Source organism: Eumetopias jubatus, unplaced genomic scaffold, assembly GCF_037043125.1.
Source record: "Eumetopias jubatus isolate StellerSeaLion01/CBP00866 unplaced genomic scaffold, mEumJub1_p1.0 scaffold_3, whole genome shotgun sequence".
Classification (NCBI taxonomy): domain Eukaryota; kingdom Metazoa; phylum Chordata; class Mammalia; order Carnivora; family Otariidae; genus Eumetopias; species Eumetopias jubatus.
Genome location: NW_028274809.1, coordinates 9606651 through 9630471, shown reverse-complemented (window position 1 = coordinate 9630471; position 23821 = coordinate 9606651). Strand labels below are relative to the sequence as shown.

The window sequence follows — 23821 nt, the reverse complement described above, 5'->3', positions numbered from 1 at the left end:
AGGGAAAGCTGGATGACTTCATCCAGTGTGAACACTGGAGAGAAATATAATGAAGAGCTTACCTGAGAATCCTGACCCTTTCCACAGGGAGTCCAAAATAATCTCCCAATTCCAAATCAATGGCATCCTTTCACCATCACCCTGGGAATAAGGAAGGACCAGAGTTCGGCTCAGAAAATGGGCAGTTTGTATCAGATATTTCAGGCATGGAGTAGCTCGAGGTGATAACAAGGTCCAGGATTTGGATGCTGGAATGAAGCAGAGGTAAGAGTAGTTGGAATTGAGGAGATCAAAGAAATCTGAGGCTAGGCTCCCAAATAGGTGTATCAGGTAGGAATGACATTCAACTGCAAGCAACAGAATATGACTACAGTGGCTTACATGAACAAGGGGATACACATAATACAAAGTCCAGAAATTGACAGATGTTAATGATAGTTCAATAACGTTTTGATGACAGGGTGACCGCCATGATCCATTTCCTCATGGTTCAAAGATGGCTGCCCCTGCTCCAACCATCACATTTGCAGTCAAGGAGGGAAGAAGGAGAAATGGTGGTACCAGCCATAACAATAACAGGTGTTCCCAGTTATTAGGAAAGCGAAAGCATTTCCAGAAAACACCGCCTCACCCCTAGGAGATCCCTACCTAGCTCTCCTTGAGCTAATGAAGTCATGTGGTCTTCCCTGGATGCAAGAAAACCAAAATCGGGAACGAGACTGCCATAACAGATTTACGGCCTGAGGTTGGGCACACTGCTGCATGGAACTAGATTCAAGGAAGAAACAGGGACTGGATATTGGTTAGGCAAGCATGCAACCCATGGCAACAGGTCTTGTCCTGCTCCAGAGGGTTAGGACTCAGGCCAGTGAGGGATGGGATGGGGAGGAGGGTAACAGGAAGCTGGTCAGAGGCCAGAGCTTCAGGGTCTTTGGACTCCAGGCCTAAGTTTACACTGTGCTCGAAGGGGAGCTCTTAGCAGGATTTTGAGCAGGTGCGTGACAGGTAGAGTTGCCCTCAGGGAGACAGAAGAGCCAGCCTTGGTCAGATGTAGCGGGGAGGCAGGGGGGACCATGGCACCAGTTTGGGTGGGAGCGTGGCTGCGCAGCCTCCCATACTCCCTTGAGGCCTCTGGGCACCACAGACATGTGAACTGCACAACCCAGGTGGATGCGTTAGACTGCTCTGTTCACAAGAGGAAGTCAAGGCCCTGTGGCACACCACAAAAGGTGGCTCAGGTCAGACTGGCCCTCCACAGGCCTCGCTGTCCCATCCCTCCAGTGTCTTCCGCATGCCCTGTGGTCCTCGCCATGGTCTTCTCATTTGATGCCGGGCCTCTTGCCCAGCTGCCCTGAGGCTCCTGTCACAGAATTCAGGTTCCATGCCTCAGCAATGCTGAGTAAGAGATCCCCAGGGTTCCTGCCCCCACCCCCTCCCTAGGCCTCCTGGTCCCACTAGAAAAATAGACACAGCAACACAGAGGGATAGACTATGGGCAAGACACTGGCTGTGAGGGGCCAAGAAGGGTGGGAGGGCAAAGCTGACCCCATTTCGAACCTGGGTGACCCATCCTACAGGCCATGGCAGTCTAGGGGATTTCAATAACCTCTGGATGACAGGGTGTCCCCCATCATCCATTTCCTCATGGTTCAAAGATGGCAGTAGCATCCGAGTATGTGGCCTGGATGTCAGGCTTTGTCTCAGGTTGGCGTGACAGCGAGTAGATGAGCCCTTCATACTGAGCTCCCCCTGTCCCTTGGCCCTGTATCCATTTCATCAAATGTGTCCTATATCCTCTAGCCACAGGACCTTTGCACAAGCTGTCATTCTGCCCGGAATGCTCCTCCCCACAGTTTTCCAAGTTAACCTCCACTCTTCCTTTTGACCCTGGCTTAAATATCACTTCCCTAAGAAGGCCTCTCCTAACCCTTTGCCTGATCAGTTCTTTCCCTGGTTTCCCTCAGAGGAACATGTGATTCTATAACAGTTAAGGTAATTACCATCAGCTACTCAGTCAAACCTGAGGTCTCCGTGAACAAGCACAGCAGAAGTTGATTTCCACCAACTGTAAAGTTCAATGTGGGGTGGGTAGCTCTCCTCGGTCCAGTAGCTACACCATTTGGAACGCGTGGAGCCCAAGGTCACCAAAGCAGAGCAGAGTGTTGAAAGAGACAGATCAGCTCTCCAAGTCTTTCTTGTGGAGGCCCCACACAACACCCCAGTTCAAGGTCCTTGACCAGAATTAGTCATATGGCCCCAATCTAAACTGTAAAGGGGCCGGAAAAAGTAGGGGAATGCACAGAATATTTGGGGAGCTCTGTCTCTGCACAGCTTTTCCTGAGAACCTTTTATTGCGGTTGTCATTTTACATCTATCGGCAAGTTTCTTAGATGACATCTGTGTCTCTTGCTAGGCTGTGAACCCCAGAAAGGCAGGAATTGTGTGTGTATTGGCTTATAGTCGGTCTTCAGCATACCCGCACATAGTAGCTGTTCACTAAATAGGAACAAACCCAACAATCAGTCAGTCAATCAACGGAACAAACCAGCAATGGGCAGGGCAGTTGGGAGTTCACCTCTGGAGACACAGAGTATCGGCTCAGAAGGGTGAAGTTGATTTAGGGATCAGAGAAGCAGCTCATTTTGACAGAGAAGAGCAAGAAGATCTGATAAGGAGAGGCATGAGTGGATTATCCCAACATCTTCTAGCTCCCTAAATCCGATTCTGCTAATCTACTTGCTGTGCTGTGGCCCCTGGCTGCCTGAGACAAGGAGTAGAGAAGCAAGGAGCTGCGGGAGAGAGAGGAAGGTCGAGTAGCCTTCACCAACACCCACTCCTTCCCCTCCAACCTACCAAGAATCATCTAGCGGCAGCAGAAGGGGTAGTCTCTATAATTAGGCATTGTGCAGAGGGGAAGCAGTCGCAAAAAAGCAGTTTTAGCTCAGTTAGCAGTCTAGCTAACTTAAAGGGGACGCTCTGTTTTCCAGGACAGATGGCTTAGAAACTGGTTGCTGACTACTGGCAGGCAGGGCAGAAGAAACCGCTCAGGAAAACAAAGCCTTCAAACCTCCCAAGAGCAGTGGACTATAGAACAATCTAAACTCAGCTCCGCCTCTTATCAGCTCTGTGGTTCTGGCCACGTTACCCAACTTCTCTGTAAAATTCTTTGTCACCAATTCTAACATGCACTTTTTTTTCTTCACATTTTAACACCTCTGAAATAAGGATGCAATTTGCAATCAGTGACAGGTTACAATATAGTTCTGATTTTTTTTTTAATGTTACCTGAAGTAATGGTGAGTCTTAGAACCAAGGTGTGCTAGATTTGATGAAATACGGTATTTCCCTTTTTTTTTTTTTTGGATCAGCAATCATGTAGGTAAAGCCTCTGGCACAGGACCGAACATAATAGAGATTCAAGAAAAAAAAATGCTATTTTAACCCTATTACTTCACAATATTAAAAAAAAAAAAAACATCTTCAGAGTCTCTGTGAATTGTTTGACTCCTAGGCTCAGACTCGGTATGGGCCTTAGGAGGTGTCTTTGCAAGACTTGGCTGATGCGCTCTGGCTTTGCAGGGGGGACAAGCTAGAAGACTGGGGGAGGGGAAAGGCAGAGGGATTAAGCAAGAGGAAAAATGAAAGATGAACTATTAATTGATCATCTCATTGGAACCTTACAAAAGCAATTGAAATGTAGGAGATGCTGGTTCCATGCCTGGGAAAGGCAAAGGATGAAGCCTAAGGACTGATTCAGCAAGGAGCAAAGAACATCCAGAAAAAATCATCCTTAGCCTCAGAGAACCAGACCTGAAAGAACCAAGAAACCATGAACTTTGGTTATTATAAAGTTGTAAGTTGAAAACACAACTTCTTCTTTTTTCCTTTTAATTGAAAAGATAGAGACCGTTGCTTGATGCAAAGCTCCCTGTTGATTTTTAAAGATATGGAAGAACACTCTTAGGTACCTGGCTGTAGATCTGGAAAGAATGCCTGATTTTACCTCTGGCTCGGAATCCGCCTGCTTCCCCCACGTATTGCCCATCCCCCGCCCCACACACACGTAAGTGATTTGCTCAACTTGGATTGTATCAATTTTGTTAGTGTATGAATATCTGGGTGTTTGTACTTGAGTTTGTACTTGAGTTTGAATGTTTAGATTGGCTTTTGAAATGCTTTTTGTAAAAGGATTTCATTACTTAATGGAGTAATTTACAGTAAGATCAAAGTTTGATCTGCATTGATCTGGAAAAGCTCTGCAGGATGTCAAGTGTTTATGGTTTTGCAGGTCCCAGTTATAAGAATCAGGGAAGGACATTAAAATATCCCAAGATAAATACGCTTACCAAGAAATATTTGTGTAAGTAGTGACTCAGGATGTTCATTATTGGGGGGAGAATTATTAATGGATTATTCTAGGGATAGAATCGCCAATTGTTATGTTACCTTGATGGCTGAATAGAGCTCATTTGAAAATACTCAGTTTGTATATAACTCACCATACAATTATTAAGTGTGGCCAATTCTGCTCAAGGAAAGTATAAAGTTGTATGACAGAATTATATTCAGAAAATAGAGATCATACAAAAATGCAGAACTGAGTTTTTGATCATAAGATAGCTTGGCAAGTAACAACATGTTTATAAATAATGTCTATGAGGTAATCTGTCCTTTAATTTAATCAAGATGCTTTTTCTTTAGAGAGTTTTTGTCAAAACAGTCAGTGATGGAACTTACATTTGCAATGCTGAGATGGAAATTGGGCTGTTTTAATGTAATCTTAATTGAAAACACTCCATAGTGTTAGGGTTAATTTGCTTGGTAATTTTGATGGGGGCACACGATTATCAGCGAACTCAGTGGGATTTTATGTTTTTAGCGGTATCTCATCTACCTATAACCTGGTCTGTGTTCTGGGGTGGTTTGTGGTGAAATCCCCATAAAATGGGGCTGGTCAACTGGACCCTTGGGATCAACCCAGGCTTATAAACAGACAATAGACACTTAACGAAGATGTTACACTGTTGATACTTTATCTTTTTTGAAAGTAATTTTTATCTCTTAATTTGAAACTTGTTTACTGCTTAGTCCGTACCTATCTCTCTGCTGGTTCTAGAAATGGCTGGAAATGGATTTGCACGGTGCTGGGGGTGGCTGGGAGAGTGTGCAGCGAGTTTGGAACTGGTATAGCTGGATGCACTGGGGTGTGCAGAAGCTGCCCCGAGACGGTGACTATATACATGGATCCTCAGCCTTGGAAGAAATCAAGCTTCCGTTTGATAAATTTGATCTGGGCCATCTCCAGCACATTTTATGTACCTTATGTACTGTTCCTCAGACACTGTGGCAGTATAAATAACATCTTCTGCATGATCCTAAAATAGCTGGAGATATTGCAGTTCCTTCTTGGGGGTCCTGCTGGCAGGTGGAGGCCAAGTGCCAAGTCCTTCAGCTGCATCCTAGCTGCACCAACCCAGGCATTGCCACGGAGTGCTGTCACCCAGGCTATGCCTGGACTAGGAAGAGCCTGTCTTCTGCACCATTCTAGGTCTGAACAATCCTTTCCGGAAGGAGTGGGACTACCCCACAGTGGCTGGCAGTTTTCCCGGGCTCTCTTCCACTGTAGCAGAATCTCGAGAAGGCTGAACTCCAGCCGAGGCTGCTGCTGGAGTGTCAGCCTGCATGGTTCTGATCCCTGGATCCTTCTTCTTCCAGAAGGTAAGCCACTGCTCGTACTGGCGAAGGTCACTGATCACCCTTCCGTGGGAGGTCAGGGATGCTTCTACTGGCTGGGGCTTGTCCCACCTGGCACACTCAACTCATTTTTTTGCGGGGGCGAGGGTAGGGAATGAACTGGGCAGAAGACAATGGGTTAATAGAGCTCAGCATCTTCCTGCCTTCCTGACCAGCCCAGCAAGCACTGCCTGGGGTGGGCCAGTGGTTTCCTATGTAGGCATTAAAGGCTGCCTCCTGCTGTACCTCCCTCACAGGCACACACATTCACGCTTATTCTCGCATATGCTCTTTCACCTGTGTGCATTTCATACTCACACATCCTCACCACCAAATGGGCAAACCATCCAAGGGAACCACGCATGGCACATTCCTCAGCTTGACTGATGCTCCTTTGCATCTATCCCTTGCCAGCCCCCCGAGGATAATATCATTCACCAGGAATTAAGACCCAACCCTCCGCCTTAAAACCCTGGGCAGAGAGGATCTGGCTACCTACGGGATTGCAGGTAATTATCATCTTTGTCATGACAGATTGCAGGGTGTCAAGAGCCTTCCGAACTCTGGTCCACAGTAGTATGGACAGACAGACAGCACAGATGGGTGCCCGCTACTGGGGTGCCCCACTGCCGCCAAGAGTGTGCCCACGAGCTCCTCAACTGCTATCCACAGCCCCTGCTGGAAACCCCACCTAACTGCAAACCCTTGGCTGATGTCCCCTCCCCCAAATATATATTCAAAATATTTGAGGTTAAACTTGACCAGGTTTTTATAATCAAATAGCAACCCTTATCACACCAGGAATAATAAAAATTATGTTTACTATAGGTATCTCAAAACTCACTTTTCCACTACCACCCTGTCAACAGACCTCCTCAAAATGAAAGGAATATTATTTGGACCCCAAAGTGAGCAAAAATTCCTCAGGAAACCATGGACTTGCTCTCTTCTGCCCTCATCCAAGACTGTCCTAACTCAGCCCACCCATGTCTGCCTGACATAAAAGGCTCCCAACCATGTATATGGGGCCACCATGTTGCTAGGGAACTTCTGCTCTTATGCCTACTTTTCATAGACTCCAGGTCTGTGTGAAGCCAATCCATGTCCTGGGGCTTTATGGCTTGGAGAGACAAACTCAATGGAAACAGGCATTGGTGGGCCTTGAAGCCTGACCGTTGTGGCTTGAAACAACTCTAAGAGACAGGCGAACTCAGCCCTGGCCACTTGGAGTGGGCACTTGACCTTCAGTGATTGGCATTTTCAAACGACTAGCCTAGGTAACCACTCGACGAAAACCTTGCCATACCATCCCAAACCACAGGAGCCAGCTGAGGATTCCCTAACCTGAGAAAGATCCTCTATTCTGAAAAAATTGTAGCTAAGCATCCTTAGAACCACCAGCATGATCAGACACTAGCAACAGACTGTTGCATTCAGCAGCCCCTGGACCAGGTCCTGCACCATTCTGTAGGGACTTCCACAGTGCAGAGGATAGGGGAGGCCTATTCTGCCATGGCGACCCCTCCAGCATGTTGCTTGGGGGAAAGCCAGAGCACAGGTATGGATTGCTGCCAGGATGCCAACCCGGAAGGACCCAGTGTCAGGTCTTCCAGCAGAACATGGTTCAAAGTCAAGGTGAGGCCCAGGAAGACCCTGAAGCCTTCTTTATCCAACTCAGATGCCAGAGGCCCCTGAAAAACTGGACTCTGTGATGGTCTTGGCCTCTTGAATTGCTGGTGTTATGGATGGCATCATCAAGATGATGAGCATGATCTCTTGAACCAGAGTCTTTCTTCCAGCTGTCATAGCCCTACTCATCAAGGTCGGGTTCTAATCCACTAGCCTCAGTTGGCACCCCAACTCTAAAGGCATAGTTCAAAGCTTAATATGTGCCCAATCCATTTCTCTGTCCCTTGCTTTTGTTAAAAAAACGTGAGCCGGACGCCACAGAGGTCCTACCATTGCTATACACAGGGCTGGTTTTCAGCCAGAATCCATTCTGCTCAGCAGGTGCTTGTGTAGTTCTAGTTGTTAAATATCTTTAATATGACCACTGGCTACACGTCAGTCAAGCATGACCTATTCTCTTACCCTGCCTCTGATGAGTTTTCTGATTTTGCCAGTCTTTATATGACCCAGAACACACTTTGTACAGTAAGTACAGATTTCCAGCACTGTGAAATGCCTCTTCAGTCCCAGGCACTGCGCTCCGCCCAAGGACAGCACAGAGAATGTGCCAGGGCCCTGAGAATTCTCGGGAGCTCTCTGGTTATCACTGGCCCCAGGGACCTCGCTGCAGACATGCTCGCTTTACTCAGGGGAATCAGATATCTGCCACATCAGATGTCTAGCGCCACGGATGTCTAGAGCCTTCAGGCTATAAGAGAGATCATTCCAGAATGATGGCATCATCTGGACTTCTCACCCTTCTCTGCGACATGCCCCTGCTGAAGTTGGGAAGGCACTTTCTGATTCCTGTAAAGTTGCAGAGGCGGCGGATCCTGTCACACATGCTGCCTTCAAACATCACTGACTATGCACATTCTACCCAGGGAAGTGGAGCCTTCCCTGCCTGCCCCCACTCCCCCAACAAGAAGAGGAATGAGAGCGGTCAGGTTGGCTAAAGGCTTTTATTTTATTCTTATTTTTTTATTTTTTTGGCCAGTCTTATCTCCAGGACTTTCCCTCTTTGGGGCCTCCACTCCCCCCCAGCTTATAGAGCTGTCCCCTGGCATTTCTGACTTTCAGGCTCACCCTTGGCCTTCATATTGGCCACTGTGACAGCTCCCCAGACCTGAGTGGCACCTGCGCTCTGCCCGCCGCCTGGCTGGGCTGGAACCTCAGCTGTCTCAATAACATTTCCTCTTTCCTTTAAAGGCATAATGGGGTGTGTCTACCCCTGGCTCAGCCCAGGAGCATGTCAGACTGATTTCTTTCTGTCCCCCTTCCACAACTCCACCAGGACCCAAGGTATCTGGGGCCACATGTCCTTCTCTTAGTTCACTCATGTGTTGAGCTGTTGAAAGGGTGGTTGCCCACAGGGTGAAGTCACGGGGGGCTGAACAGAGCCTCAGGGCACAGGTGGTGTTGCCTCAGCTGGACAGTCAGGGGTGATGCACTGGCCACCACCAGAGGGAGGTCCTCTCTGGAGCTGCGACAGGCAAAATTCACCTGGTAATTAAGAAGAGACTTTTACTCTGGCTATTGCGGTAAAAAGCACATTAGTGAGGAACATCTCAAAGAAAAAGAAGGGGGCCTGGAATTTTATAGAGGCAGGTAAACAACGGGGTCATTTTGGAGTCTTATGGGAGTCACCAGAAAGGACGGAAATGAGACTTCTCTTGGAAACACTCAGGGCAGCGTGGTCCTTTGTGGTTAGCTGGTTTTCTATTTCCAAAACACAAAGGGGGGGGTAATTTTTTAAGCATCACGGTTGAGGCTGCACAGGGCTCAGATGAAGTTCAACATTGTCAGAACCACCTTTTATTCAAGTCGAAGATCATTTGTCTCCAAATAACTCAGAGGTAGTCATACACCTCCTGAGTGGGATAAAGCAAGGCTAAGAAATAGTCCCTGCAGGATTCTTGCTGGTGTCATTCCTGCAAAATTGATGAGCCATCTCTTGAGAGGTGGGGCAAAGGTCAGTGGTTTTAAGGTCCTAAGGATCAGGCATCTTAAAAGAGGGATCCTCCAAGTAGAGAAATAATGCCATAGAAGTTGTATTGGAGTAAGGAACCAAGAGTTGAACCTTGAGAATTAACCAGTCCAGTGGATTCTAGAGGTCCACAGAAGAAAAACCAGCATTATCACCGAGCTGCTGGATGCTAAGATGGCCATGCTCTTGGTGGTGTTGTCCATAGTCTTCAAAAGCATATGTGACCCAAGCGTTTTGTCCGACTTCCAGGGAGAATTCCAGCCCATGCATGGTCTGCTGCGGTGCTGGGTCCTTTGAGGTTAATGCCAAGTTATGGAGCTTCAGCTCGCAGAGCTTCTTCAGATTCTGGGGAAAAGCCAGCTGCAAGACAATCGAGTGTGCTTCGATGACAATCGCTCTACTCTGCAGGGGACTCCTGGTGCTTTCGGGGCAGCGTCAGAGAAAAAACAAAAAAAAACTATCTGCACATGACAAAATAAAATGGCTGTGGTTAACCTATTACTGACAATTTTCTATTTTTTTTTAATTTTTAATAAGATTTTATTTATTTGAGAGAGAGAGAGCACGAGCAGGGGGAGCGGCAGGCAGAGGGAGAGGCAGACTCCCTGCTCAGCGGGGAGCCCGATGCGGGGCTCGATCCCAGGACCCTGAGATCATGACCTGAGTGGAAGGCAGACAGAGGCTTAACCGGCTGAGCCACCCAGGCGCCCCACTGACAATTTCCTAAAGTGTAAAATCTCTTGGGAGTTCATAACAGAAACAGTACAACTGACAAGGACATTTGGTCGTGTAGGTGGCACACAAACCAAAATAATAAACTCGATCCAGAAAGTCTTGTCGACAAAATATCTATTAACACAATGACTAACTCTATTTTCAAAGAGGAGCAGATATTATATCTAATTTATAAAAATGGAGGAACATAATCTTCACAGAGGAAAAAAAATCTTCAGATATAACATCGAATAATTCTCACATAGTATTCCATGCATTTACTGAACATATAGATAGAATACACTAGGAACATATAAAGAATATCAAGTAAAGAGACTCTGGAAATCTGGAATAAGTTCTAAACTCCACGTTAGGTGATAGGAGTTCCAGTGGAAAACTGTCCCCCTAGAAGATGCTAGATTCAAATGAAGGAAGTTGTAAGCGAGTTACCATTTGGAGAAATTGCTGACATTCTCACTGACAACATCTACTATGGTTGGCTACTATCAGCTACAGCAGAACCAAGAAACTTCAGGGTCAGTGAGAGCATTGGTAAAGCTCTGGGAATTTCCCACACAATGCACAGTTCTGGAAATCTGAACGTAACTTCCTATTACCGATTTAACCTGGGACAGGCTAAGAGCATCTCTTCCTACGTGACACATCAATAGCAACCATTAGATAAACCCAATTATTTCTAGCATTTCTCTTCTTACAAAATGAAAGAACGAATCATTTGTGGTTTTTCCTTTGGGAAATCTCAAAGACAGTTTTAGGTGCAAAAGGTATCACTCAGGATCGGTTTGGGGGAAGGCAGAACATCAAAAGTTGTCAGGAGTTTTGAATACCTGAATAAGGCAGGATCCCACATTTCTGAGAAATAATACTTGGCTATTTACTTAAAGTGACAATAAAGGATTTAAGAAATAAACATAAAGGGTAACACAATTGTAAAGAATCGTAGCTCTTTCTCAAGTGAGAAAATTTTGTTCTTTTACATAATCAAGGATGTCAGAAAGTCAGCATAAACAATAGAAGGTTATTCTGGTAAAGCACACAGTCTTTGTTATCTAGGCAAACTACCCAGAAGGTAAAGAATAATCTAACAACCTCGTATTCATTTCCTAATGAATTACTAACAAATTACTGCAAACTAAAGAGCTTAAAACAACATAAGTTTATTATCTTATAGTTCTAGAGGTCAGAAGTCCACAATCAGTCTCAAAGTTAAGATGTCAGCAAAGCTACTTCCTTCTGGAGCCTTTAAGAGACAATCTATTTCCTTGCCTTTTCCACCATCGAGAGGCCCTTTTCACTCCTGGCTTGTGGCCCCTTCCCCCATCTTCAAAGTCAGCAGCGCTTTATCTTCCAATGTCCCTTTGCTTCCATTGTTACGTGGACTTTTTCTCACTCTGACTCTCCTGCCTCCCTCTTATTAGGACACTTCTGATTACACTGAGCCCACCGGGTGATCCAGGATAATCTCCCCCAACTCAAGGTCCTTAATTTAATCTGCAAAATTCCTTTTGCCATGTAAAATAGCATATTCACTGGTTCCAGGGATTGGGCCGTGGCCATCATTCAGGGGCCATTGTTCGATCTACCACAAACCTCTTATGAAGGGCAGACCAAAAATTTTTCTCATTTTAACAGAGAGGAAACCAAATTCTAGTTTGCCATCAAGCTATTGGATGCTAAAGCTCTTTTTGAAAATCTTACAAATAAATCCATCAAACCTCAGCCAGCTTTAACCATGACAGATAAAATTCTCTTTTCTAGAACCTTCTATAACTTTCAATATCCATTCCCATTATATCCTACACTTTCTTCGCTCTTATTCTGGAACAACCAACCATTTTACTTTAGGGAAAAAAAAAACACTCTTTTTGCTTAACAAAACACATTCTGTATATACCTCAGTTCCCAGGAGTTCCCCCCCATTTCACTCCACCATCCTTTCCCTGGACCTCTCTCTTCTTCTTTCTCTATTGCAAAGAGGGAGCCCTCCTTCTGTGCTCCCACAAAGCCTCTTCCCAACGGAAGGACCTCCAGGTATCTGTGATACTTTCTCTTTCCTGCACCTTCTTCTTTAGGGGCTCCTTCCCATCAGCATTTAAACATGCTCATCTCTGCTCCCCTCAGGTCCTTGTTTGACCAGCCCTTCCTCTCCACCCTCCAGTCATGAAAGTGCTGCCTATGTTTATTACTTCCATTCCTGTTCACATCCTAAGCCCACTGCCATCTGCAGGCTTCTTTGTTCATCCTCCACTGGTACAGCTTTCTCCAAGGTCACCATCCAACCGATACCTTCCAGCCTTGTATCACTTGATCCCACTAAAGCTCTGGACTGTCGCCTCGCCTGTCTCTGGAGATGTGTTTGTGGTTTTCCTCCTGTCCTCTGATCGCTCCTGGATGGTGTCCATCTGAGCAAAGAGCTCTACTGTCTAACCAGGTGCTCATGTCAAAAGCCTGCTTGTCATCCTACGGCCTCCCCATCTACATCTATCAAGTCACCAGTACCACCTTCTAAAAACTTTTTTTTCTCACTGATTCATTCCCCTCCAGGGCCCCTGCCACCATCTCAGCTGAGGCCCCATTTTCCCTTGCCAGGATGAGAGCAGCCTCCTACTGACCCCACTACTTCCAATCTGGCCTTTTCCCCATCACAGCATACAGAGGGTCAGAATGCTGTTTATTTATTTGAGAGAGAGACAAGAGAGTGGACGAACGGGGTGAGGGGCAGAAGGAGAAGCAGACTCCCTGCTAAGCAGGGAGCCCGATGCGGGACTCGATCCTGGGACTCCGGGATCACCCTAGCCGCAGGCAGACACTTAGACTGAGCCACCCAAGCGCCCCCAGAGTGCTGTTTCTAAATCTAAAGTACACATCTGAGCTCATCATTCCATGGCTTAAAGTCTCAATGCCCACTCCTCCCAACTTACCCCACTGCCTTCCTGTTGAAACCCAGCCTACTTAGCATGGGTTAGGTATCACTCTTTGTCATTCGACCTTTGCTTATCTTTCCAGCCTTATCTGGTGCCAACTCCCCTCCTCAGATCCTGCCATTTGTAACACCATGGATGGACCTTAAGGGTGCTCCACTAAATAGTCAGAGAAAGGCAAATACTGTATGTTCTATATGCAGAATCTAAAAAAGCTGAACCCAGGGGCGCCTGGGTGGCTCAGTTGGTTAAGCGACTGCCTTCGGCTCAGGTCATGATCCTGGAGTCCCGGGATCGAGTCCCACATCGGGCTCCCTGCTTAGCTGGGAGTTTGCTTCTCCCTCTGACCCTCCCCCCTCTTGTGCTCTCTCTCTCTCTCTCTCTCTCATTCTCTCTCTCTCAAATAATAATAAAATAAAATCTTTTAAAAAAGCTTAACCCATAGAAATAGAGAGTAGAATGATGGTTGCCAGGGGCTTTGGATGGGGGAAATGGGGAAAAGGTCAAAGGATACAAACTCCCAATTATAAGATAAATAAGATCTGGGGATCTAATGTGCAGCATGCTGACTAAAATTAACAGTACCTTATTATATATATACTTGAAAGTTTTTTAGAGACTAGGTCTTCAGTGCTATCACCACACACACAAATCATTATGCGAGGTAAAAGATGTATTAATTAACTGTATTGTGGTAACCATTTTGCAATATATACATTTATCTAATCATCACATTGTACACCTTAAACTTACATGTGTTAACGTGTCAATAATTTCTCAATAAAGCTGAGGAAAAAAATAGCAACAAAAAAATTTCCCTTCTAAAACTCTAAGCTCTCTATACTGAGCTATTCCTATGCGCTTCCCCAAATTCACCGTGCTTTCCTGCTTTTATGGTATTTGCATGATTTTCCTGAACATTTATCTCCATCTTCAACGGCCTAAATCTTATTCATGCTCCATGTCTCAGTCTTCTGTGATTGCCTGTTTACTCGTGTGTCTCTCCTGGACTACAAGACCATTGAGAGCAGGGACCATGCATTGTTCAACGTCTCCTTGCCACTGCTTATGCTCAGTAATTATGTGCTTTCAAAAAGTACTTGTTGAGTAAATAAGGTTTCAGTGAGATTTAGAGCAGGTTTGGTGGGTATGAGGGATTGGAGGGAGAGTAGGTGGATAGTAGGAGCAGTTACCCAGGAAAGTTACAGACTTCAACCTTCAAAGGTAGAGTCCGGCCAAAGAGACCAGGGTAGGGCCAACCAAGCGGTTGCTGAAGTGGAAAGGAAGTGAAGGTCACCAGGGAGGATGATACGAGGAACTGTGACCCAACATATGAGATGAGTGGCACTAACATTGCCCAGGAGAAGTCAGGCACTGGGTGGGGTGGGGAGGAAGCTGTGAGTCAGACTTCAAAGTCCTTTCACAGATGGTGCTGATGAAGGCAGGAAGGTGCCTTCATCTGATGGCCCAGCTTCAAAGGAGGAGAGGAAAGGAAAGGAAATGAAAGTAACAAGACATCTACACAGGATCATCACTGATTGGTTTGTCTTGAACATGAAGACCCTGACTTAGGACCTTGAGATCTGTGGATTCTGCACAAGAAGGTGGGTGCGGGGGGGGGGGGGGAGGGGGCCGCTGTGAAGGGGGTTTCAAGATGAAGGGGTAGAGGAATTTCCCAGAAAGAGGTTGTGCCTACAAAGAAATATGTTAGTAGAAGGGGCTTTCCAGAAGGCTCTATAGAAGGACTGAGAAGGTGTCTCCCAGCATAAATTCAAGCAGTCAAATGACATGATTCCTTCCACTTGGGCTTCAGAATTTGTTATAAACCCTGGCTCCAGAAATTTCTGCTTTGCCACTGCAGTGGCTTTATCCCAGTTAAGAGATTAATCTGGAATCCTGATCTGACCCATAAAACAAAGGAATCAAACCCCTGCATATGGGATTTGCATCTTTTATTCTGTGGGAAATTGGGTCCTCAGTTGTTTTCGTGGAATGTGAGCACACTAAAGGCCTCCCTCTCCCTTTGGGGCTACAATTAAACAGAACTCTTGGCTTTAAAACAAAACTAAACAAAACAAAACAAAAAACCCACACACAAAAAACTGCTGTGGGGGTAAAGTCCTTATTGAACAAAGTTTCAGAATTAGATAAAACTTGCAGTCCACACACTTGAGACTGCCAGGCCCCTCCCTTCCACCGTGGGCGCCTCCCTCCCACCGTTACCGGAGAAAAGCAAAGAGCTCCAGGAACCAGCCATTCCCCAAGTCCTGAGCTTGCTCTGGATTTCTTGTCAGCTTACGTCTCTCTGAGCAGAGACAGCCCCTAGACAGCTCTGGTTTTTCTAATGAGCTTCTTATATGCTTGTCATAAATTGTCCTTGGTTGGGGTGGACTTTACTTTAACATGCTGCCATTTTTTTAATCTATTCACTAGCAAAGTGTGTCTAGTTTTCTTTGTGTGTGCATGTATGGGATTAACTGAGGTTTTGGTATTAAGGATATTAACGAGAGTGAGACTAATCAGCATCCTCCCCATCCCACTCCCAAGTTGGTTGAAATGTAAGATCCTGGACCCCATGCTAGGCCAACGGCATCAGTAACTGCATTTCGACAAGATCTCCCAGGAATGCATATGGATATTACAGTTTGAGAAGTGGCCCCAGGCCCTGCATTTACTGAGAACTGTCCCTCACGTAATCTCAGTGCTAGCAACCTGGCTCTCCCACCAGCACCTCCTTCTTTCCAGCGCACCCCTCTTCCTGTGCTGATTCCAAAAATCCTTCTGCCCATCATTCCACTGATTCTACCAGTTTATGGGGTCTCTCCTCTACCACCGCCCCCACCCCCCGCACCCTAATTCGCTTACTCCCCTCTCATCTGGCTTGGATTCAACAGCTGGTCATTGTCATTATTACGTCCTTGCACATACATACCTCTCCTTCCTTTCCCTTTCTCTCTCCACAAAAATAACCCTGGTGGAATCCTATCCCCACCTTCCTGTGCCTGCACCTGCCCAGCAAAACGTGGCCAGTGAAAACAGACTAACCCTGCTGACCGATCCTGCTTTACACCTTCTCCTCTTCCCTCAAGTTTCCAACACCTCCTCCCTCTCCACACTCCGAACTGATGACCTTGCTTCTTGTTTCCCTGAGAAAATAGAAGCTCTCAGAAGGACAAGTCCCCGCGTTCTGGCACTTCGTCCATCCGGCTCCCTGCCTCTATGCCCACACTCTGCCTGCCCTCTGTTACTATCAGTGAACACCGGCCTTTCTGGTACCCGAGGCCAGACCTTCTCTTCTTGCTCGCTCAAGGACAGCTCTCCAGAAAATGCCCCCCACCCCACATGCCTGCATTATCGAATTTTTCCTCACTACTAATTTTACATTCCCATCAGCACGCAAACAGGCTTCCATTCTAGAAACAAAACAAAATGAAACAAAACAAAACAAAAATCTGCTTTGACCCTACATTCCCCTCCAACGATCACCCTAATTCTCTGCTCCCCTTCAGAGCAAAACTTCTTGAAAAAGTTGTCATGGTCTCTTTCTAGAGCCCCATTCTTTCTAGGTCTCATTCTTTCTAGAGACCACTCCAAGCAGGCTTTCCCACCCACCTCTGTTACAGTGACGCTCACCAAGGCCACAGGTTACCTCTGTGGTGCTGACACCAATGTCCAATCACCAACACTAGCCTTACTTGAACTATTAGCTGCATTTGGCGGCATGAATCCATCCTCCGTCCCTGGTCTTCCAGCACGTGATGCTTTCCTAGGTCTCCCCCTGCCACCTTGGCTCCTTTCCACAGAATCTTTTGCTGGTTCCTTGTTATCTTCCTGACTGACCTCTCAGTATTGGGGGTCTCAGGCTCATCCCTGGCCCCTATACTTCACTAATACTCACCCCCTAAATGATCTCATTGAGTCCTGAGATTTTACCTATTCTGCGGACTCCCAAAATTCTATCTCCAGCCTGGACCTCGCCCCCAAGCCCCAGACTTCTATATCTGGCTTCCTACTTGGGTGTCTAACAGGCAGCTCAAACTCAATATGGCCCCAGATGTATTCCTGAGTTCCTCCCTTCCCATCTGCTTCTGTTTGAATCTTCCTCATTTCACCAACAGTATCTTCCAGTTGCTTGAGAAAACAAAAACCAAAAAACTTTAGAAATCAGCAAAAATCTGTCAGCTCTACCTTTTGTGCCTAGAACCTGACCACTTCTTTTTTTTTTTTTTAAGATTTTATTTTTATTTTTTGACAGACAGAGAGAGAGAGAGAGAGAGAGAGAGCAAGCAGGGGGAGTGGTAGAAGCAGACTCCCCGCGGAGCAGGGAGCCCGATGCGGGGCTCCATCCCAGGACCCTGGGATCATCACCTGAGCGGAAGGCAGACGCTTAACAACTGAGCCACCCAGGCGCCCAGAACCTGGCCGCTTCTATACTCTTCCACTGCTACCACCCAGGGCGGAGCCTGTCTTCTCTTGACTGGATTATTTCAAAAAGCCTTCTAACCTGTCTCTTGGCTGAAACCCTCAGGCCCTTCGGCCTGGTCCTTACAGCTTTTTGAAAGGTCAGCCCAGGGCCTTTCTCTGCCCGAAACCCTCCAAATAGCTTCCCATCTCACGCAGAGTGAAAACCAAAGTCCTCACTTTGTTCTCTTTGGCTCCCACTCTCTCCTCCTCTTTCCCCCTTTCGCCTCCCTCAGTGCGCTTGCCTTGTTGGGCTCCCTGGTGTCCCATCTCAGGGCCTTCATCCTGGCTGTTCCCTCTGCCTTTCCACACACAAAGCTCACAGCGTGGCTCTTTCTTCATGAAGCCGTTCCGGGTAGGAGTGCTATAATTAACAGTATCTTTCCTTCTCTCCCCTCCTTAGCCTGTGCTGTTTGTCTCCATAGCACCGGAAACCATCCAACGTCATATATGTGCTGCTTCACTTATTGGTATGTCTCAGGCGCAGGGGCTGTTTTGTTCACTGCCCCGCCGCCTAGAATAGCGGCACACGGTGGATGCTCGAAAATACCCGTTCAGTGACAAATTAAAAACAAAGCAACAGAGTGAAACAAAAATACACACGCATGGCATTTCTACGTAGCGGACCCTGCTGTCAGACCTTTGCAATGCATTATCTCATTCATCCGCACAAGCCTATCGTACTGTATTGCTATACTGTGTGTGTGTGTGTGTGTGTGTGTGTGTAAAGGAACCCAGGCATAGGGACATTACATAATCCATGGAGACCACATAGCGGAGCTGGAGTTTAAATCCAGGCTGTTGAATCCTATTAATCTGGACCATTCCATCACTTTCCGCACTCTCTCTCAGAGGATGCTAAATGAGAGTTACCCGTCCCTCGCAAGTATGAAAGAATCGGTTCACACAAAGTCGCCCCTGGCTTTTAGAAAAAAATAAAGCTTTGTTAACAGTTGAGGAAGTGGTCGTAGAAAGCGGACGTAGGATTCCTCCAGGAAGAGTGCTGCGACAGCCAAGAAAGGCTGAGCACCAACCTTCAGGCGGCAGGTGAAAGAACCCCGGTCCTCCGCTGTTGCTTTTTCTCTGCGTCCCCTCCCGCTTGGGCCTAGGCGCGGACTCGGGTGTTCCGAGTCCGCCCGGCCGCTGGGGCGCGCCCGAGGCCGCAGGGGGCGTTGCGGCACCGCCCGACGTCGCGCCCTCGGCGGCTGCGCAGTGCGTACGTCAAAGCCGGGCTCGGGCCGGGACCGGGGAGCGGCGCGGCCTGGGAGAGACTGATCCTCCAGGAGCCGGCGAAGGCGAAGGCGGCGCCTGGTTCCGCAGCAGCAGCCGCAGCCGCAGCCCGAGCGAGTGAGCGCAGCAGTGCGGCGGCCGCCGCGGGAGCCCCTGGGCCGCCGTCCGCCCGCGCAGCCGCCGCCGCGGGAGCCCGTCGCCGGGAGCAGGAGCAGGCGGAAGACAACGGAGGGGCCGAGCGCCCGAGCCGCGCCGCGGGGACCGAGCGAGCAGCCCGAGGCGGCGGCGGCGGCCGAGGACGGGGACGGCGACGACGCGGAGGCGGAGAGGGAGCCGCCCGGCCCAGCCCCGTGAGTGACCCCCGTCCCGGCCCTGCTCGCGGCGCGGACGCCCGCCCGGCTTCCGCTTGTCCCGGCCCGTCACCGGCCCCGGGCTGCCTCCATTTTCTCGGGTGGTGGAGGCGGCGGGCCCCGTTCGCCCGCCTGGCCCGCCCTCCTCGCTCGGCTCGGCTCGGCTCGGCCCGGCCCGGGCCCCTCGCGGAGCCTTCCCCTCCTTGCCCCCGCCGGCGCGGCGCCCAGCGGCCTGCGGCCGGGGCTCCAGGAGCCCGGTGCTCCCTTGCCACCCCTCCGCGGTTCTCCGGCAGGACAGGCGGGTGGGGGCGTCCGCGGGAGTCGGGTGGGCAGGGAGGTGCGGGCCGGGCCAGCTGTCACTCCCACCGCGCAGGGGCTCTGGCCACCTCGCTCCTGGCCCCCGGTAAACTTCCTGTTATGGGGAGGCAGACAGGCAGCATCTTTCGGGAAAATGCCTAACTGATTTCTGGTTAGGAATTGTGCGGCCGGAGCGTTCCCGAGTTCGGTTGAACCAAGCCGAGCCCTGCACTGCGTGCAGGCGCCGTAGTCGGTCCGCGCGGGAGGGATTCAAAGGTGAACCGGAGCCCACGGTCCCCACCCCCGAGGAGCTTACGCTCTAGTGTGGGAGATAAGACCAGTACACAAATAACCTCGATACCAGGAAAGAGGTGATAAGTCCTGTGAAAGAACTACAAAGTGCTAGAAAGGCACCCAGGGATGACCGGACCGATCGATCACTTCCGCCTTGCAGAAATCTGGAAGACTTCCTGGGCGAGGCGGTGCCAAGCTGGGTCTTGAAGGCCCGATGGGGTCTGGGAGAGGACGGATGGGGAAAAGACGGTATGTGGAGGGGCAGCAAACTAGAGGACAAAGATAAAAAGGCATAGTCTAGAAATAGTGGATCATTCAGTTGCCTATGGCCATGTTGGGGAGTTAAGGGTAGGCTAAAGAGGTATTGGGGGCCCAGATCCTTGAATACTGTAGAGGAGCTGTTTTGAGTGGCATTCTAAGGTAAACTTAGAGCTCATTACTCAGTGACTCATGAGCCCGGAAATGTAAGCTAGGAGATACTAAAGGCGGTCTTGTGAAAGAAAGCGAAGGAGGCCCAGTAAAGAGTTGACATTCTGTGCCTTGAATATAATGCAGTTTGAGATCGATTTTGACAGCTACGGATAAATTCATGTCCAGGCTAAGCAAAGTACCTTTTGCAAAAAGCTTCATTTAGATATCATGCTCTTAAGAGGTGATGGAAAGATGTGTGTAAACTAAGCTCTTCTGCTCATAAGGCAGTTCTGTTGGTGCGGTTCACTAAAATGCATCAAAACTTCTCCCACGGTGTATTAGGTGGCTACTTTGGAATTCCTGAGCTGATCATAACTTCTTTGAAAAGGCATTTTGTAAAGCAATCTAAATTGGTGATTTTTTAAAAATCAGATTGTTACTTATATTCTGGGATGGCAAGTTGGACAGAGAACCTTTTTATAGGAAGGTAAACATTTCTTTATTTTTAGGTATGAAAATATAGGAGAGTGAAAAGTGAAAATGTAGCTTGATTTTGTGCATTTTTTCCCAAATTACTAGCAGATAATTAGCTATATTTAAAGTCTAAATATATGATTTGTGGAAGCAGCTTAGAACCCATGTTAGTTTCATAAACACTTTTTTGTTGTTTGTTTAAATTACAAGCGAATGTCAACTTTTTTCAGTTAAAAAACTTGTAAAATGCAAGAGGTACTGGAAAATTTTTTAAAATTATCTTCTGTAATCTTACCACTTAGATTTGGTTGCTGTTAAGATTTTTGCATATTTCCTTTCCAGTCTTTTTATGCTTATTTTTTCCTTGCGTGATGAAATAAAAATTGCATATATATATAAATTTTATTAAAATTTTTTGTCATTAAGTATCTTTATGTAAAAATATTTTTACCCAAGTAAAGGAAGTCTTAAATGTATTCTTTTTTTCTGACGAGGTTGCATTTATCTCAGATAACATGCAGTAGTCAATGCTTAATAACTGCTACTGTGGGCAGAACTTTTTCTAAAGGTGTCTTGTTTGAGGTATATTTATTATTTGTAGGATTTAAGTCCTATTGGTTATTGAAGAAAGGCTTTTTTTATTTAGGGTGTGTGTTGTCATCAGATATGGAAGAGATCATGCATCTCTGCTGTATGAGTAGATGTACTTTTTAAAAAGGCATGTACTTATTAAAAAGATTTTCTTATTTTGTGTAATATCTCCCATACACAGTGATACACCTCCCCATCCCACCTTACCCTCCCCTGCCACCCCGCCTGAAAAATAGCCTTTATACTAGGGTTATCCATATAGGTTAACTACTTTTTGATCATGACGTTACAAAGATTCAGGCTATATGTAGTTTTTCTGTTGGTATTTCTTTAGTAAAATATAGAATTTGGTGAAATAATTTGCTGCTATAACAAAAGGACTTTTCCCCCCTTTTCAAGACAGTTTACTTTAGTTCATTAACATTTCAGACTGCAGGTTCTTGCTTAAACCAGTTTTTTTTTTTTTTTCTCTTGCTTTACATTCTAAAACGTGTTAATGGGATCTCTGTTTCTGTTTCTAGTGGCATATAAAGTGAGACATTGAGTTAGGTTGTATAAATTTTCATAAAGTTAGTGTAAAAGAATAGTTAAGGAAGTCTAATGAAGTATGGGGTTTGGCTTTATAATTCGATTCTATTTGACTATTTTTATATTGCAAATGTGTATACCACAAACATCCTTTATTACTTTTGAATATTAACTAAAGTTTTTTCTTTGATCAACTTCTGTAGTTTATGGATTTCTGTAATTACTGCCATGCTTTCCCTAGAGTCTTTTTTTCCAGAAGGGATTGGTTGTTGATCATTCACAGTCTTTCTGTCTGCCATAAAGATACAGACAAATCCACATCCACCTCCAGCACACAAAATATAAAATCCAGTGTGGGGTAGAATTTCACTTCAGGTAGTGTCTTCTGGTTGCCTTTCTTGTGGTGTTTCTATTTTACAAATCCACTTTCTCCTTTTCCATTGCTCCTTTTAACTAGGAATTTTATTTTATGGAAGTTGTCTGGTGTTCTAGAAATAGGAATGTGATAGGTGGATTAGTATGGATAACAGCAAAATGTTGGTAAAACTTTGTTGTGTTAATAAAATTGGGGGAAAGAAGACCGAATCTCTAAACCTCTAGGTTAGATTGCTTGAGACTTGTTTTATTATTTCTAAAGGTGTAAAGATCTTGTATTTGTGTGAATGCAGATAAAGCCAAGTAGCCTAAAAATTGCATAACAATTTAGTCATCAGTCTGTAGTTTGGTTTTTACTGGAAAAGAAGACTGGTGTTGGGGCCACCCTTAATTAAAGAAGGAACTGAGCTGTATGAGAGTTCTTCCTCTGTTGTCTCATCATTCTGATGCTATCCAAGTGGACCCTAGTTACTGCCCTTATCAGTCCAGAGTATGAAGGCAGAACAAAGTGAGGCAAACATGTCTACTACCAGCAGTTGTGGAGTAGACCAGTCTGACAGTAAACGTTAAATGTTTGTTCCGCCTCTGTTTCTCAGGCCTTCCCAGGATTGTGAGAAGAGTTATTACAGGATGGGTGAGAGATGCTAGACTGATAGTGATGAAATGAAGGTTAACAGGTTGTTGCCATTAGCATTTTGTTTTGGGATTTGTGTGTGTACATGTGTGTGCATATGTGTAGGTATCATTCTTTACCTTACTGAGCCTCCTGGCTCCTCTCTGCTTTTAGAAGGGGTAAGGGGATGGTGGAATTGTGGTTTATTAGCAACTGTGATGGTAAGCTGGCAGAGGAAGGAAGAATGGCATGCAGAGAATTGCAAGAGGTCAGTCAGGTGTGACGTGGCCCCAAAGGAGGGAGGTAAAAACTGCCTGGCCATTTTTGTAGGCAGTGTCCAGCACATACCTGTTCGCATGATACAGTGTGTCTAACTTGAGATTTTGACGCTCAAAGTACAATGCTGTAGGTTTGGGTTTGCTTGTTTATATGTATATCCGCGTTTTCATATGCATGGTTACAAAGACTGAGAAAATCTAGTTAACCAATATTTAGTAGCAGTCTGGTTTTATATGATAATTATTCCTTTGGAACATTATCCAGCAGATCATTTGTTGATGACTAACGAAGTATGATAATGTTAAAACATCACAACACTTTATTTTGATAAAATGTTCAAGAAACAAAATAATACCTTTTGTAGCTTGATCTTAAGTTGCTACTTTATAACTTTGTCTAATGAACTGTAGCTTGGTCTCATACAAGGAACTGTGAACCTGGTACTCATGGTTCTCTCCCTCCACAGTGGATTATGTATCAGCTCTATTTGGGCACAAAGAAGAAATAGCATGAATACATTTCTTTTTACATGTCTATAGTTAAGGCCCACTCTGGGATTTATTGAATTCTGATTGGCACTATTACTGGTGCTTAAAAGCACTAGCAGGCTCCCTACAACCAGACTCCCTAGTTTGTTGAACCCTCACCTGTCCTTTGGGCTCAGTAACGTTAGGCAAGTGCCTCCACTTCACTGTAGTTTAGAGTTCTTGCACATCTTGTATATCGCGGTGTGATATCCACTGTATCTGAGAAAATTGTAGAGGGATTAAATGAGTTACTGCATCTAAAGTGCTCAGAACAGGGTCTGGCACATACCAAGTGCTGGACACAATAAGTTTTGTGATGATGCTGATGCCAGGTGGTTTCAGGGGAG

At 46.4% G+C, this 23821-nt stretch overlaps 1 protein-coding gene and 1 long non-coding RNA gene across 3 annotated transcripts in view; one reads left to right on the top strand and one right to left on the bottom strand.

The window, feature by feature from the left end:
• Window positions 1-8344: 8344 nt before the first annotated feature.
• On the bottom strand, window positions 8345-17968 carry LOC148164659 (uncharacterized). The gene is made up of 2 exons (XR_015767838.1): window positions 17751-17968; window positions 8345-9849 (listed from the first exon to the last, which is right to left on the bottom strand). It is a non-coding gene; the product is annotated as an uncharacterized LOC148164659 (long non-coding RNA).
• The window catches only part of CAB39 (calcium binding protein 39), a 90148-nt gene continuing 80850 nt past the window's right edge, over window positions 14524-23821 (top strand). The window contains exon 1 of one of the 2 annotated variants that reach the window (XM_028105317.2): window positions 14524-14648. The gene's annotated coding sequence lies outside the window, so the exon portion shown is untranslated. Of the gene's footprint in view, window positions 14649-18730; window positions 19086-23821 lie in introns of those variants that run through there. The other variant, XM_028105316.1, reaches the window with a different exon arrangement.